Source organism: Urocitellus parryii, chromosome 1 (assembly GCF_045843805.1).
Source record: "Urocitellus parryii isolate mUroPar1 chromosome 1, mUroPar1.hap1, whole genome shotgun sequence".
Lineage (NCBI taxonomy): Eukaryota > Metazoa > Chordata > Mammalia > Rodentia > Sciuridae > Urocitellus > Urocitellus parryii.
Window position 1 is genome coordinate 280366338 of NC_135531.1, and position 17303 is coordinate 280383640.

The window sequence follows — 17303 nt, forward strand, 5'->3', positions numbered from 1 at the left end:
ATGCGTGAGGGCACCAGGCAACACTCCTTTGGGACTTTTGTCCTTGCAAACAGATTAATTGAGCAGAGGTCAATGGTAATTCCATTGAGAAGAATTCTATCAGTGGTAATGGCAAACATGGTACACAGTTTAAGCCAATATTAATACCTTGAAAGTTTGAATTCCTTCTGCAAGATAATTCAATCCACATCACTTGCTGATTTTCACTGGGTGGGCTAAAAAGGAAACGTGAGTCTGCCCTCCCCCCCACCTCCCCCACCCACGTGCTGACCTCTGAGAGGCAGAGCCAAGCTCACCTGTTTCCTCAGCAGGAAGCTGGGGAGTTCATTCCTCCTTCCTTCTGCCTTCTCTCAGCCCTCATGGTCACCTGCTCGGATAGAATCACTTGCTCATTTTTCAGTGTTGTCCTCTCTTTCTCCACTGGTGGGTGTGTCCATGGTAGGTGGGGAGTGGGGCTTGGTCAGGCCAGAAGTCCACTTTGTTGGAGCTGAGTGCGTTTGTGTGTTTGCCTGTGTCTTCTGTGTGCTGGTGACAGTCCAGGTCGGGACTGACCTGTCCAAAGCATAGAAAGATTCAAAACAAGAAGGCTTGAAGTGTGCAGGAGGGTGCCAGGAAGGAAGGCCCGGGGGTCAGAAGTGAGGACAGGGGAAAGACAGCAGTGGCTGGCGGATTCTCTAGAAGGTAGACACCTGTAGTCTCGTCAATCACTTTCCTATATGTGGGGAAGGTGGAGGGTGATGAGTCATGGGGTGCCCTCCTTAGGAACTGAACTCACTTCTCACATCTCGGGGAACCTCTCCATCTTAGGTATCCCTCAAACATGGCTCAGAACATGCATAACAGTCGCCAGTGTTGGCGAGGCTCTAAGAGATGAGAGCCCTTCCCACACGCTGCTGCAGGGAACGGAACACGGGGCAGCCACTTTGGAAAACAGCCTGGCAGCTCCTCAAACGATGGAACAGAATTAGCGCACCACCCGCTGATCCACTCTGCAAACGCACAACAAACTCATACGTACACTTCATAGCCGCATTACCATCAGTGGCCAAGAGGTATAAATGTCCATCAGTGAATGGATAAATATGCTGGTGTATGTTTGTGTATTCAGATACTGTCCAGCCATAAAAGGGATGTAGTGATTCAGACTTTGACACGGAAGTGCCTTAAAAACGTGCTAAAGAAAAGAAAGAAGCCCGCCATTAAAACCAAACATACAGTATGATTCCATTTATATGCAAGTACCCAGAGTAGGCAAATCTGGAGAGAAAGAAAGTAGTTTGAGGTTGCTCAGGGGTGGGTCCTGATAGCTGAAAGGTGCAGGATTTCTTTCTGAGGTGATACAAAATGTTCTAAAATCCCTTATCTAGAACACTGCTCCAAACGCACTGGACCGTACGCCCTGGGAGAACAGCTGGCATGCACATCTCAATCAAGCTCATTTTTAAAACAAACAAAGTCCATATGTTGTGGTTAGATGTGATGTGTCCCCAGAAAGCTCCTGTCTGAGACAATGCAAGAAGGTTTGGAGGAGAAAGGACTGGGTTAGGAGAGTCTTAACCAATCAATCAGTGAATCAGCCCCCGATGGGATTAACTGGGGGGTAGCTGAAGGCTGGTGGGGTGTGGCTGGAGGGGGTGGGAATTGGGATGTGGCCTTGGGGTATGGATTTTGTGTCTGGCCAGTGGAGTGTCTCTCTCTGTGCTTTCTGATCATGATGTGAGAAATGTCCCTCTGCCACACTCTTCGGCCATGATGTCCTGCCTCACCTTGAGCCCCGAGGAACGGAGCCTGCTATCTATGGACTGAGACCTCTGAAACCCTGAGCCTCCAAATAAACTTTTTCTCCTTTAAAATTGTTTATGTTGGGCCTTTTAGTCACAGCAGCTAAAACACCATAGGTATCTATAGCGTGCCCTTTAAGGGCCTCTGTGTGTCAGGCCCAGGGGACTAAAAGTCGAGGATGTCAAAACCCCAGTCCTAGAGGAGTGCAGGTGGGAGCCCACATGCTCAATGGCCTCTGTCTACTCAGAACGGGTGGAGGGTGCTCAGGAGGCAGGCGGTATGCCTCTGAGTCCAGTGGGCCTTTCAGAGTGCGGTGGTCCTGGGATAGGGCTCTAGCAGACACGTGAAGTCCAGGGCACAGCGTGGACGCCGCACTGGGGAGCAGCACCAGAAGCCTGGCTCAGCAGCTCTTGGCACACCCACGCCAGGCTGCGCGTCCACCCGTGGGGTCAGAGTGTCCACGTCCTCTCATGCCCTGACTTTGAGGAGCGGCCCTTCAGCTCCTGCCCTGCTTCAGCTGAGATGGGGCCGGAGATGAGGGCGCAGGGAGCTGAGTTTCCCCTGAGTCCTCCAGCGGGTTCCTCCCAGTGTGAGGCCCCGGCTTTCTCCTTCCTCCGCCCAGGCGACTCCTCTGCTCCGTGCCTGCCCTCCCTCTGTCTTCTCAGGAGAGCAATGTGTTCATCTCTCCTCCAAGATGCTCCTCAAGGCCAGGCTCCCCGAGCATGCGTGCAGGCTGAAGGGCAGCGCTGTGCTGGAACCCCCGCGGAAGGGGTTCATGTGTGCATTTCCCCTGTAAGCTGAAGTGTGTGTGTGTGTGTGTGTGTGTGTGTGTGACCACTCGATTCTTAACTACAGAACGTTCAGACAGGTGGATGTTCCGCACACACTTGAAGGCCCAGCCAGTTCCCACACTGTCTATCCCAGAAAATAGCTACAGTTCACCCCCCACCAAACGTTAGTTTTGTGTTTCTTGCCTGCTTGAATTTCATGTTCGTTTTCAGGCCAATTTTCTGTCATCTCAAATTCTAAGTTATTGGTATAGCTAATGGAGTCAGGATGGTTCTTTAGTACAAAGATGTCACCAATAGCTGACTGCTTGAGGGACATGCACTGTGAGCGTGCTCTCTGGCTGGAAGCACAGATTGACCCAAGTGATGCACACACAGAGATCATCGGGTAGGGAGGTGAGAGAGTGATTGATGGAAGCATGGAGGGGTGGGGGGGGGTGTATGGGTAGGTGAGTGGACAGATGGATGGACAGATGGGTGGGTGGACGGATGGGTGGGTGTGTAAGTGTATGGGTGGGTGTGTGGATGGATGGATGGGTGGGTGTGTGGGCGGATGGGAGGGCGGGTGGATGGATGGGAAGGTGGGTGGATAGATGGATGAGAGATGAGTGGATGAGTGGATAGGTGGACATCGGATAGCAGGTAGGGTAGTGAATAGGTAGTTGGGGGTACGGGTGGGTGGAGAGGTGATTGGCCAGGGTGATTGGCCAGATGGGTGGGGGGAGAGACAGATTCTTAAAGCCAGAAGGAACATCAGCTAAATGCCTCCTTTTGCCTGTGAAGTCCTCTTCTCTAGGAACAGCCACGAGGACACTGGAGCATGTCTTCCTTGGTTGGAAGCTCAGCTTCGCTGCTGCAGTGCTGAGGCTCCTGGCTAGAGGATTCACTGTCTTTGGGAACTTACCTCCTTATCTGTAAAATCAACATAATAACAACATTCAGAGTTTCCTGAGGAATCAGGGGGTCATTAACACAATGTGTGAGTGTTAATAAGTTCTCAAAAGTGATAGCGGTTGTTTTTTCATCACTGCTCTTTACAGTTGAGTGAGGGATTGTCCAGAGAAAGTTCAGGGATTACCTGAGTCTCACACGGTCCGAGAATATGAGAAATGAGGTCTCTCTGATTCTCAGGCAGTGCCTCTTCATTCTAAATAATGAAGTCTCTCCGGGTCAAGAATATTCAATGACCAAGAACCAAACAAAACAAGCCAAGGTCCAGGGCTGACCACTGCAGGAGCAAGGATGCACCCGATAGCGAGGGCTTGCAGGAGTTTCTTCATTTGTTCTGGCCGCGTACCTTGGGCGCAGCCACATGCCCACCCTGCTCTGGTGCAGGAGGTGCAGCAGTGGGTGGGGCCTGGGGGACTCCTGGAGCCAGCAGCTTCCTTTCTTCATGAGCTTCCGTGGAGCAGCTGTGGGGGAGAGGGTGGTTAGGATACAAAATAACCGAGTAAAAAATGTACACTGTTGACTGCTGCTGGGTGCCAAGGAGAATAAGGAAGTGCCACACCATCAGCGAGTGCTCTTGGGTGTGCACGTGTGTGAGTGTGTGCTCGGAAGGAGTGATTTTAACCTGGCAGCCACAGGAGGGGAGAGATGGAGGAGCCAGGGAAGATGCACAGGAAGAGCGTTCCAGGCAGAGGGAGCCATGGCCCAGAGATGGAGGGAGTGTGCGTCTGGGGCAGGAGGAGGGTAGGGGAGAGTGGAGCCCAGGTGGTGGCAGAGGGGCTGGCAGCTTGGGAGGACTTGGAGGCCTTAGGTTCCATCAGGAGAGGGACCTCGTGAGCAGTGGTACCTGAGGTTTTCAGCAGGTGCATCTCTTGTCTTACTTTTCTCCCTTCTTTGTACAATCACTTGAGGTAAGGCAGGTGTTTGGGAACCCAGACTGCAAAAGGTCACACTGGTCCTTAGGGCAGCCATCAAATCTACTCAATGCCACTGGAACCGGGATCGCAACGCCAGGCGCCTCGGGCCTTGCTCCCCTCACACCGCCTCGTGGGACTCCACTGTAAGCCGTGAGGTCCGAGGTCTCCCTCCCTCCCAGGAAGGCCGGAGCTCCTTGGACGAGGCTCCTGGTCAGGAAGCCTGGGAAGGTGGGCAAGGGCACGGAGAACTTTCCAGAGCTGGGGGCTCTCAATGCTCCTGTGGGATGGGGGCTGGGAGGAGGTAGAACAGGCCTCGTGGTCTGTGCCCAAGACGCCCCTGCAGACCCTCACTCCAAGGCACCTGCCTCGGGTGGCCCACAGGGCGTCCAGTTTCCGAGAGCTCTCTTCAACTTTCCCTCCAGAGCTTAATTCCTGTGAAACACGTACCCCACCCTTTGGGGCATAGGGAGTGTGTGTGTGAACTGCACCGCCTCTGGGGCCACCTTGGCCCTGTGTGGGAGCTGGGATGACTACCCCCCAGGGGGACTTCCCTCCCTGAGCCATCTTCTATTCTTGTTGGCTGGATTCCCTGTACAGTCAAATTCTGAGGCCCGCCCTGTGGGTCCAGCGGGGAGGAGGCTGAGCCACAGGAAGCATTTCTACTGTCGTGTGGCTTTTCAGGAAGGAGTATTAAAGTAAGTTTTCTTTTCTCTCCCATCCCTAGACCCTCCTTCCCTGATGTCCCCCGTGGGAGTCTGCATTCACCCTTCCATGCAACGTGAATAGAAATTCAAGAAGGAGCGAATTCCACTTTCCTCCTGAATTTTCTTTGAAAGACTCTGAAATAACACATCTTGAAGACATTTCGCAATCTACTAAGAATGCAATCATTTTGATGCAATTTACTAATAGTAATATTTTCAGGGTAAGAAATTCTGTCTTACAGAATGATCGGTCTATGGATTGGCCTTTCCTGCAAGGGAGGATGGGCATTGCATTGGAGAGATTGCTCTCACCTTCCTCCTGAACACCTGCAAACCACTGGCAGAGGGGGCAGGATCAGCCAAGGGGAAATCCACCAGCACCACTCAGTGGGAGCAGCCCCCTGCCTCAGCCCAAACCCCTGGTACAGGGGCCATGGAAGAAAGGCTCGCCATGCTCGCTCTCACAGGACCTCCGCTCTCGGACACTGTGAACTGGATTATGCTTTGGGGCATTGATGAAGGAAAAGTGAGAAAGGGGCTGGAGGGAGGAGGGCCCGCAGGAGCAGCAGCAGAGGAGGACTGGGGAGCCCCCTCCTTTGTATCTGGTTTGTCCTCAGCACTGCTTACATCAGCAAGAAGCTACTGTTAATGGCTACTTCAGAAATATATCATCTTTTTACAAAAAAAGATGGCTGTGATATAGGGTTCATACCCCAAAAGGGTAAAAATGTAGCAACACAAATTAGAAAGCAAGAACCTGGGCAGCTGCAGGAGAGAGCTGTGAACCAGGGTGGGCAGCGCCCTCGGGGGAGCAGTCACTCGGAGTTTTCCAGAGACGGAGAAAAAACAATAGGGAAATTTCATGTCATGTTTTCCATTATGAGAAAATAGAAAGTATTTAAGTTCCTCAGAGCTGACTACATGTTTTCTGGCAGTAAATTATTAACATAAAAATGCACAAGAATTTCAACCATGGGGCATCAGATAACACAACAAGAAAAGGTCTGAATGACGTTTTTACTGGAGACTTCAGAGCTGTTTTCTTATGACAGCTTCTTGCAATAAGCCCTGATAAAAGGCCAGTGCAGAGCATGAAAGTGTAACTCAGTAAATCAGACGCTGGACGAGGTCACCTCCACGGGCTCCAGCTCTGTGGCTTCTGTCTGATACGACCACATGATCCAAAGATAAAATCCAAGCCACGCAGGAGAAAGGAAGGGGCAGCCCGGGCCCGAGACTAAGCATCAGTGGTCTGGTTTGGCGCTGGCCACGTTCCGGGTGGTTGGTGCCCTGGCACTTGGGACGACAGGGGCTGGCTGGCAGGATCTGAACTGCTCCTTCCTTCCAACACTGAGGCGCCACTGAGCAGGGACCTGGGGGTGGCTGCTGGCCTTAGGAGGCTCTCACAGGGAAATCCGAGCTTTTCTTCAGGACCGTCTTTGGAACTGGTCTAGCTTTCAATCTGGTCCTTCGTGAGCTCAGTGTTCAGTGCTGAATGGAGTCTTCGGAGACGATGGGGCCTGGAACGTCTTCAGTGTGAGCAGTGGATGTCACCGCGGATCCAGGGTGGTCTTGGAGATGCTCCCGGGAGTGTGTTGGAGCAGCCGAGGGTACTGCAGTTGTCCCAGCGTGGCCTAGCTGAACGCCCTGGCTGGCTGGCGAGCTGGTGGAGGGGCCACCCCTTGTGTGTTGCAACAGTCTCAAGGACAGTGGCTTCAGGCTTGCCATAATCCAGCGTGAGCCCCTTTTCCTGGTTGTGGCTGGATCTTTTGAGGTCACTCCCAGTGCATCAAAATAAACCTGTGTCGTCAGTGGGTGGGAGGTTGGTCTTCCTCTGCATTGTGCTGGGGACTGTTAGACTATTAAGATGTAAGTTCATGGCCAAGGAAAGGAGAAACCTGAGCTGTGGCCTGGGGTCCCCTGTCCACTGGGTCACCCTGCCTGTGTCTTCTCCTCTGTGTCATCCTCTGTGTCACTGTTTTAGATGGAACCATTGACAGAGCCCTCTGGCTGAGCTGAGGAAGCTCCCACTGTTTTGGGGTACTGTAGGCTTTTGTTTTTCAATTTGTCTCAGATTAATAAATCACAGCACCGCAACTACCTCAGCTACTGACACGGAAAGAATACCAAGCTGCTGGTTCAGATGCACGCCCAAGGTGGCCTCCGAGAACACCGAAGGAAAATAGCTGGGATGCCTTTTGAGAGTCACCAAAGGGTCCCATTCACAAATGTTCCTGTGTCGGCTGCTCTTCATTAGAGAGAGACTTCCTTCAGCGCTTCTCTGTGACCACAAATATGAAGCCGCTGACCACGGGCTGTTCTCTTGAAGAGAATTCCTGTGCGCCTTGCTGAGTCAGCAAGCAGCCCCCCAGCAGACCCTTGGCCCAGAGACAACAGAGGGCCGCACATTTATCAGCGCTCTAACGAGGCCTCAGATTCTTCTTTCCTTGCCAAAAAGAACAAGAGAAAATGCAGCATGGTCAAAGAGGCAGAAGTGGGGAAACCCCTTCCCTCAGAAAAACCAAGTGCATGAGTTTCCAGCAAGGTCTGGAGGCGCAGCTTGCGGAACTGGTTTGGGTTCATCCCACTTAAATATATTCTTTTGGTGTTTGCCCAGATTCTTACTCATGCCAGCATTTTGGCTGATTGCCTTGAAGAATAGGAATGAACAGGACATTCACGTCAGCCTGGGGACAGTGGCTCCTGGTGCCGTGGCCACGGATCCCCATGAGCACAAGCCCCTGCAGTGCCTGGTCCCCCCACCAGGCACCAACTCTTCTCCTGGAGCATGACTCAGGGTGCTCAGCTTCTGCCATGGAATTTAAACTCTGTGCCATCAGTGTTATTTTTTCCTCCAGCTAAACATTTTTAGTCATCGACGTGGGTGGCCCTTTACAGCATAATAGCTGTAAGAAAGTGAATGATTTACAGAATCCAGTAGACATTATCACCAAAGGAGTGACATGACATTTGCTTCTAGATGTTTGTTGTTACAAGATGACTCAAGCGCCGTCCTTAGGTCGCTAGGTGATATCTTTGGAGGTTGCTCATAGCTTTGGGAAACACGTCCGCACCAGTTTGCTTTTATCAGCTCCCTCGGATTTTCCCTCTTTCTGCCTCTGGAAGGAGGCTTCGTGAACCCCTCCCCATAGTCCTCCTCAGGATTGCTTTGGAAAGGAAGCCAACATGGCTCCAGGCATGGGTGATTTCACAGCTCGGAGCTGAGGGGTCAGGACAGCCACTCACACTGAGGATTGTGGGGGTTGGAGTTGGTAGATAGGGGACACGTACCCTCCTCCTCAGGACAGCAATGTGACTCCCTCCTTAAGGTTTGGCTGGGTATCTAAGATGCTCTGGTGGGGCTAATACCCAGCCAGACTAGCGAGGTCCCACTGACTAGGCTATGCACAGAGGAAGTGACATAAGTGAGACCCTGGGAAGGACAGCACTCCATGAAGAAGTGACATCAGGCAGACCCTGACAAGGGAACAGGGCTCCTTGAGTGTGTGGTTGACTTTGTGCTCAGGGAGAAATGCAGAGCTGCTGTCTCCACTCATCTAAACAAAAATAGGCACATCCGTCCACACCCCAGCTCCCCCTGGCAGGTGGAAGATTTATTTCCTGAGTATGGTCAGCGTCCCTCTGTTTGCCCCAGGGCACACCTGTTCTCTGAGCATGCTCTGCAAGCTCTCGGGTAAGGAGACGGGGTGCTGCCAAGATCCCTCTGGGTTCTAGACGGAGTTGCCCAAGTGGAGCTTCTGCAAGGCTCAGAAACGCAGGTGGTCTCCAGCTCACAGGGCCTCTGCCCTCTCCGTGATGACAGCTTGACATCAAGATGGAGTGCTGCGGGCCGGATGCTGCCAGCTCCCCGGGACAGCATGAGGGGTGGCCGTGCCAGAAGATCTGTGTTTGGGCACGTCAGCTCCTTGGCTGGAGATGACTGGTGCTTTGTGTTTATTGGAATATCGTTTTCACGTTGTTGTTTTCTTTAAATTAAGTCAGCTATGTTGAGCTCCTCCAAATTCTTAGTTCCACAGACCGAGAAGTGGTAAATAGCAGGAGTGTCACTGAACCCTACAGTGGGGAGCTGGGCTCTGGTCTTGTTTCTTGTAAGGACAGGAAGATGGAGCAGGCAGAGACTCATCTCTCCCAAGGTACAGTGAGAGAATTAGATCTTCAGAAGAGGAGGGATTTGGCCATTGAGGACAAGAAGTGGGGAAGGCTGGGCAGTGGGGAGAAGGGTGATGCTCCTGTGAGGACCTTGGCTTTGTAGGTACAGAGCCATGAGGTGAAGACCTGGGGCCAGCTCCCTTAGTGGTGGTGCCGACTGTAGAACCCAGGATGTCCTCCATCTTCCTGCGTGTATTGATGTGCCGTAATTCATAACAACTCCTCACAGGTTTCCATATTTGGAGGCTGGCCCGGGCTTGTCTCTAGATGGCCTCCAGTGACGGTCCCACTGCCTGAAGACTCCATTGGGTCCTGCAGCTGTTTCCCTATGGGGTGGGGTTGCCCCTCAAACAGAGCTTGAGGCTTGAAAGTCTCCATGACCGATGTTGCTGTTCATCTGAGACAGGACGTCTTGGTGAGCATGCCGACTGTGTGTCGCAGCCCGCCCTTGGAGCCTCCAAGCCCGCGGGCATCAAACCCCTGACGATGGGCCCCGGTCCGTGACGGGCTGCAGATGCTCCAGCCTGCGTCCTCAAGGGCCTGGAGCCTCTGCCTCCCGGGGAGTTTGCAGTTTTGACCTCTAAGGGCTTTTTGCATTCTCCTTGAAGTCGGTGGCCAGGCTCTGGGGTGTCCTGTGCCCTCACCTGCCCCCTGTTCGGCTATTCTGGGTGGTTGCTTTCTTAACTGCTGTTTTGGGGGTTTTTGTCTCTTAAAACTCATTTCTTCTTTAGCTTTCTTCATTAAGTCAAACCAGCTCTTTAAAAAGATTTTTCCAGTTTCATTAAATCTGGAAGAAAATCAGTAAATTCTTTGAAACAAAATCTTTGGTGATATTTATGAAAATGAGAAATCATTGACTATTTCCTTCCTCTCTGTTTTTCCACCTTGAAGCCAGGTCGCCTGGCATGTCTCCAAGGTCGAGGTGCGTGGCACTGTCTTGCCAGGAGCTGGGGACAGTTCCTTTTGACATATCTGTGCACTGGAAGACTGCAGCTGCCTTTTGCCAGGAGAGTGGAAGATGGCGTCACAGGTGCAGCCAACATCCTGGGCGAGAAAGGCAAACCTGGCCCAGCCCTCCTTCCCAAGGAGAGGACCGTGGCAGGGCAGGGGTGCAGGTGGGGACTGTCAGAGCCAGACTCTGGGGGCTTTGCATGCTGACTAATCCACCCCTGGGGACCCGGGAGAGGGTGAAGGCTGCGGCCAGGGCGAATGCTGGTGGATGGCTCTGTGCTCCTGGCAGCAGCCCCGCCCCTCCATGGTTCCCCGTCTGATAGCCCAACACCAGTGCCTGGGGATGGCAGGGCCTCGGGAGCGGGCGGGGCTGAAAAGGACCAGTCCTGGCTTCTGAGATCCCTCGTCCCCTTGTTGAGACATCTTCCTGACATCCAGGCTGCAACGTCATTGATGTAGCAGTGTTTTCTTTTTTTTTCCCTATTAAAAAAACAATGTTTTTTGAAGTCCCCAACCGGTTGATGGTGCATCTAACAGAAATGAGAAACAGTCAGATGATGTCATCGTGGTGAGGTAGAAAGCCATTGGAGCCTGTGTGTGTGTGTCTGTCTGTCTCTATTGGAGCGTCTCATGTCCAGGGCCACCCTGAGCGGGACCTAATCTGCCTCCTCTTGGCGTCCTCAGCTCTGAAATGTGATGGTCAGAAGGTCAGCTTGGTCACTTTAGCGTCTTTCCTGAGGCAGCAAACCCACAAGAGAACATATCAGTAAGCGCTTCAAACATGGGGCGGGGAGAAGGTCCAGAGGGAAAGAAAACCATCTGCAGGGCTGAGGGGAGGCCCTTGGAGGGGTGCTAAGAGGCACCCAGGACAGTGTGGGCACAGGCCCGAGGGCCCTGACGGTGGCTGGGCACATGGACCTGCGTGAGGAGGAGGGAGCCATGAAGCAGCTTGGAGCCCGACGACAGGTGAGTGCCCATGTGCCATAGGAAGAGGTGGCTCTGGGCTGTTTCCAGAATATTCTCACATTGTCACTGTTCCCCAGGCCTGCCCCTCTCGGTCACCCTCGGATGTCCTCAGGTTTCCATGGGCACACCCGGAGTGGAGTGTGGGGTTGCCTTCCCTGGCTAGGGAGCAGGCAGGTGCCTGCGTCTTCTCCCACCCAGACCTGGTGGTCTCAGGGGGAGGGAGGCTTTGCTCTGAAGCTGCTGAGCCACCAGGCACAGGGGGCACCAATGACCCCTCGGGGTCATGTCTGGGGCATGGCAGGTTCCTCAAACGTAGAGTGACACCTGGATGGCGGAAGGGGTCCCTGCATTATCGTCTGTGCCCAGCACACCAAGCAGACAGTCACCAACCCACCCCAGGGACACCAGGAGAGAGTGGACTCTCGTTTCCTGGCTGAGCCGTTCGGGCCACCTGTGGAGGAGCCTGGCTGGGCTGTGGGCTCAGGAGGGGCAGCTCGGGGCTCAGCCTGTTGACCCAGGGGTTTGCTCTTGGGAATGCTGCCCAGCTTTGGGGTAGGGTTGGTAGGGGCATGCCTCAGTGGTGTCATCTTCGTGGAACACCAGCGTCCTTTTCTTCATGCAGAATGAGGCTGGTTTCAAAGGAACAGAAGTCATGATTAGGAAATCCCAGCACTGAACAATCCCCCCGTCTCCACCTCCTCTCGCTGTGAATCCCAGTGGGCCCCACCATGTCCCACGGCTTTCCCTTCAGGACTGCACGGTGCCAGCTCCAGGACTCGCTGGATCCCGGCTGGAAGTGACCCCAGCCCCACTCCACGTCCTGGACATTTAGCCCAAGACAATTCAAGAGCCCAGAAGTCCCAGGCAGGAAAGCTTTCTGACAGGCCCCAGGCCGACATTAAATCCTCTCTGCTCAGTCTGAATGGAGCCAGAGAAGGGCTGGGCCTGTGCCTCCCACGGGCTGGTCAGCTCTGCCGCAGGCCTGGGCAGGCTCCTCTGGCCACACTCTCAGGCTCCTGCCCTGCAGCTCTGCTCTGAAGCCAGCCTGGCACATGAATGCCCAGGACATCTACCATAGGCTCAGCATAGCACGAGGGTCAACAGCACACGGCTTTGAGAGCTCCTTAGTGGAAGGGTCAGTGATGGCCTCCATTGGGCAAGATGCGTGTGGCCTCCCTCCTCCAGGTGGAGCAGATTGCTGCGGTCCACTCAAGCTCCAAATCACGTTTCAAAAGAAAAGCTGGTCATCTGGAGTGTTGTAGCCATGGCGGGGGGGGTGGGGGGTTCCAAGGGCAGCGGGACAGCGGCCCACTTGGAGAGGCTGTGCTTCTCACCATAGATGAGCCGACTCCTAACTGGGGGTCGATGGGCCACTGAGTTTGCTGAGTCACCTCTGGATGAGGAGCTCCTCTGTGCATGTGGACGCTTCTCTGGGGCAGCCCCTGCTGGGTGAGTGGCGAGCAGCAGGCCTCCTCCAGGCCCACGCGGGGTTCGCAGCCTGGCAGGAAGATGAACAGTCCCGTCACACACGTCGGCGTTGGGCACAATTGTGGGAGAGTTTTGAGGAAGAATGGGGCAGGAAGGGCCCCCGAGGAAGCTGTATTCACGTGAGACCGGAGGAGGACTGGGGTCGGCCAGGAAGGAAGAGGAATTCCCAGGACAGGGGGAGGCTGTGGAAGGCCCTGAACAAAGGACAGAGGTGGCAGGTGCCGGAGGTCAGGCGGGGCCATCCCCACAGCCAGGGCGACCTCTGATGGCGCAGCCCACACCTGCTCCACCTCAGACAGGCCTTTGGAGGCATCCCTTGGGACACTGAGCATGTCCAGAGTGGTCCAGAGCAGAAGGGCAGGCCCAGGCTCCTGAGGAGGGTGAGGCTTCGGTGGACCCGTGGCACAGAAGAGAGGGAGTGGGCAGAAGGCAGGTGTCCCCCTGTGGCATGGACGGAGCCTGGAGACTGGCTGCGTGGCCAGCCAGAGCACCAGGGGATGGAGGAATCCTACACTCTGAGAGGGAGAAGAGCAAGGAGGAGACTGGAGAGGAGTGAGGCAGGCCTTGCCCAGAATTCCACCTGCAGCCTGTGAACCCAAGTCCGTGCCCTGGAGTTGCTGTTGTTGTAGGGACAAACGAGGCAAGGTACCAAAGATAGCAGGAAACAGTTTTATTTAGCTGCAGCCAGGTTCAGAGGGCACAGCCTTTGCTGTAATCAATCAATCCCCTGAACCCCAAGTTCAGGGAGTTTCAGAGTTTTATACCCACATCTAAGGGGAGGGGCTCAGAAGTTCACAGTCTGCAGAAGTTCACATAAAAGCAGCTTTTTCTTTCACTGTTCTGGACAAGTTAACTCTTCAAGGACAACACCTGAGAAGGGGGGAACTCCTTTCTATCTTCCCCCGCCAGCTGTTACCATGAAGCCCATTTGTAACTTATCTTAAAAATGTAGACATCTCTGTGAAGCCCAGCTCAAGGGCAGAGGCCTTGTTTGCACATTTCTTCAAAGTACTATACTGGATACCTTTGTGAAAAACTAGTAAGGGGGTGTCAGCACCTGAAGTGCTGGTGTCTTCTTGGCCAGTGGCCAAGTAAACAGGGTGACATGAAAATAGGAAGTTTATCTACATTGGACTCTTTTTCTGACAGTCCTAAAATCAGCCACGGTGAAGAGGGCTTTTCTGTGGAGAAAGGGGGTGCCACTTCACTATGACACGATACCTGAGACTGGGCGGCTCACAGCAGCAGGAATTCATGTCTCACAATTCCGGAGGTTGGAAGTCCAAATCGAGGTGCTGGAAGGCTCAGAACTTGGGGGAGGCCTGCTTTCTGGCTCACAGAGCCTTCTTGGTTGTGTTCTTTCTTGGTGGAGGAGCACAGCAGCTCCCTGGGGCTCTTTCATAAGGGCACTGATCCCATTTACAGGGCTCTACCTTTGTGATCTAATTTCCTTCCAAAAGACCAATCCCCTGTCGTCACCACATTGGGGTTGGCATTGAGCACATGATTTGGGGGAGGCCCAGCATTAGACTATATCTCCCTCCAAGGTGGTTACGCTAGAAGGACATCAGACACCTCAGTGCCCACAGGAGACCTTCCAGCCAGAGGTGCCGACCTCCTTCACAGGGACTGTCCTGCGTGGCATGGGGAAAGCCTGAAGAGGAGGAGAGAGAGCCAGCACGGAGCCTGCAGGCCCTCGAGGCTGGACGTGGGGTCCACGCCAGGTGTTCAGGGTCCATCCCTGTAAGGCAGGCGTTTTACACGCAGAGGAACTGAGACTTTAGAATATCAGCAATCTGTTCACATGTTTTCAAAGTTGGAGCCAAAAAAGAACTTGTGGAGGCAACGTCAGATTGTGAGTTTTGAACCTCTGATTTAGAGTTGCCAAGAGGGTAGATTTCAGGTGCCCTCACCCCACACAAAAGGGGCACTGTGTCGGGTGGTGCCTATGTTAGTTTGCTTGGCCATAATAACGATTTGACTGTGTATATCAAAGCCCCATGTCATGCACCTTAAAGACAGATAACTAAAAAGAAAGTTTGGAAGAGGAGGAAGGGCTGATGCAGGAGGTGGGGAAATAGGGGTGACCCAAGGGGCAGAGGTTCTGGGCTGTGCCAGAGCTGAGAACCAAGCCTGTGTCGGCCAGCTCAGTGTCAACTGGAGGTCGATTCCTCTTGTGTTCAGCATCTCTGCTATCTCCCTCCTTGAGTTCTGTCATCTCAGTCTCCCTCCTACTTTCTTTATACGATCCTCCATTCCTTCCATAGAAGTCCTGCAGTGGCTGGGGTCTGGGGCTGGCCTTGGGTCCTGCCGTCTGAGAGCAAGTGAGGCTTCTGGGACAGGTGACCTTGGGTAGGGGTGGCAAACTGGCCTCCCATGGCCGAACCTGATTCTGAAAGGTGTGGTTTGGATCATAGGGTAAGAAATAGCTTGATATTTGCTCCATTTAGCATAAAACTTAAATGAGGGGTTTCTTCCTTCTGAAAATCAGGGACTGACTCAGTTGGGACTTCCAAGTTGTGTCCCCAGGGCCCAGGGGCTGGACGGAGGCAGCTGCTGACCACGGCGGAGGGAGGAGGCGGCTCCTTCCCCCAGAGTCTTCTACTTGGCCCACCTTACTGATTTCCTCACTCACCTGGATTCTCTGGACAGGTGAGTTTGAGACCCTTCTGGAAAACTTGGCCACGTGATCCAGGAATGCCGACTCTGGGCCGCTCTCCCCAGAGCGCCTGGTTTTCACTCTCCTGCTCACTCCTGACTGCCACTCAGATGCCACCAGTCTGCACTGGGCCCTTCTAGTGGAGGCCCGCAGAGAAGACCTCCAAGAACCCATGCACCCACATCTCCTGTCCACCTCCAGGCTGTCTCCTGTCCACCTCCAGGCTGTCTCCTGTCCACCTCCAGGCTGTGGGCGGAGGCGGTTTGTTTGGGGTTTGATGAGTCGGTCATGCGGAACTAAACCAAAGCCCTGCTGAAGCCAGCATCATGACATCTGTCACTTCCCCTTGGTCCGTCAGGCAGGAGGGAAGCATTGGAGTAATTGGGCTCTCAGTGACGCTTGCCAGCAGACACTCTGAGCCCCCTTTTCCTTTGCTCTGGCGGGTGGAAGTTGGCTACTCTCACCCGTCCGTCTTAGAAGGGGCAGGTTTTGAGGTCACATTTCCTCTTAAAAATGCACCTAAGCATACACTATCGCCGTGAAGATCTGGCACACCTGTCGTGGCAGGGAGACCTTCTCTTCCTTTCTGAATGTGCCTGCTGCAAGTGTCTGGAAGCCCTCACAGACGTAATTAAGAGACACTGCCTGAGCTCAGCCTTCGCTAATTGAAAAGGAAGGCGTCTATCTAGGGAGAGGGTCTCGGGGGCTGTGATTGATCCAGTTTAATTAAATGGAGCACCGGCCTCTGCTTATCTGCTCAACCTGGACGTGCCTGGGAGGAGACGTTATGTTGTCCAGGGGACTTCTGCCAGCTGTGGACAATTGTTTTAGGTGGAACTTGTGTGACTCTGAGCACCCTTACTCACCTCCTGAGTCGTGACCACTCCTGGCCTCAAGGGGTGGCCTATTTCCCACAGTCTTGACTTTGAGACAGAAGGGACCATTCACCTGCTCTTGCCTGTGTTCTGCTAGATTCTGTGTCTTGCTCCAGGAATGGTTTATATATTCTGGATGCCAGGTTGTTGTTTGATGCATTTTGAAAACTATCTGTATCAATTTTCTGTTGCCGCCAGGACAAATTACCAAGCCCATGATGTCTTAGAACAATGTCCACTCACTGCAGCACAGGTAGGGGGTCAGCCGTCTTGAGTGGCTTCCTGGATTAGAAGCGAATTGCAGACACTGTTCCAAGATTGCTGGTCATTGCCTGGATATAGCTCCTTGTGATCGCGGGTCCAAGGTCCCATTTCCCTGAGGCATGGCGCCCTCCATCTCAAGCCAACACTGGCACACCAAGCTCTTGTCATGCTTTAAATCTCTCTCATTTCCTTTTCTGCCACCAAAGAAAGGTCTCTGCTTGTAAAGGCTCGTGGATCAGTTTAAGCCCACCAGGAAATCTGAGGGTAGTGTTTCTATTTCAGATTAGATAATCAGCAGCCTTGGTCGCATCTGCAACATCCCATTTATCATGACTATAACATGTTCATGGATGTGAAACTAGGAAACAGAGGTCAGGGTGAGGATTCTGCCCACCATACTTCCTGTTCCACGGTCAGTAATTAACAGAGGAGACAAAATCCTCCTAGGTTTGAAAGTCTCTTTCCAGCCCTGGTTAGTCAGGAGAGGGGGTTAAACTAACCAGGCCCCGCAGCATTCTTGATCCTGGCACCCCTGGAACCATCTCCTCCTCTAACCACCACCTAGGAAGAGCAGGGTAAGGCCTTTGGGAAAGGTCCTGGCCCAAATAGGAGGCCTGCGCTGGCCGACCCTCTCCTTAGCTGTGGAGGGGACCAAGGGCTACCTGGCAATCAGATGCTTCCTCCATGCCAGTGCTGCCCTGGGTAACATCGTCCCTTTAGTCTCTCCAGTAACCTCAGCTTTGGCATTATGAGGAGGCCAACAGTTGTCACTGGACTGTGGTCCCGCACCC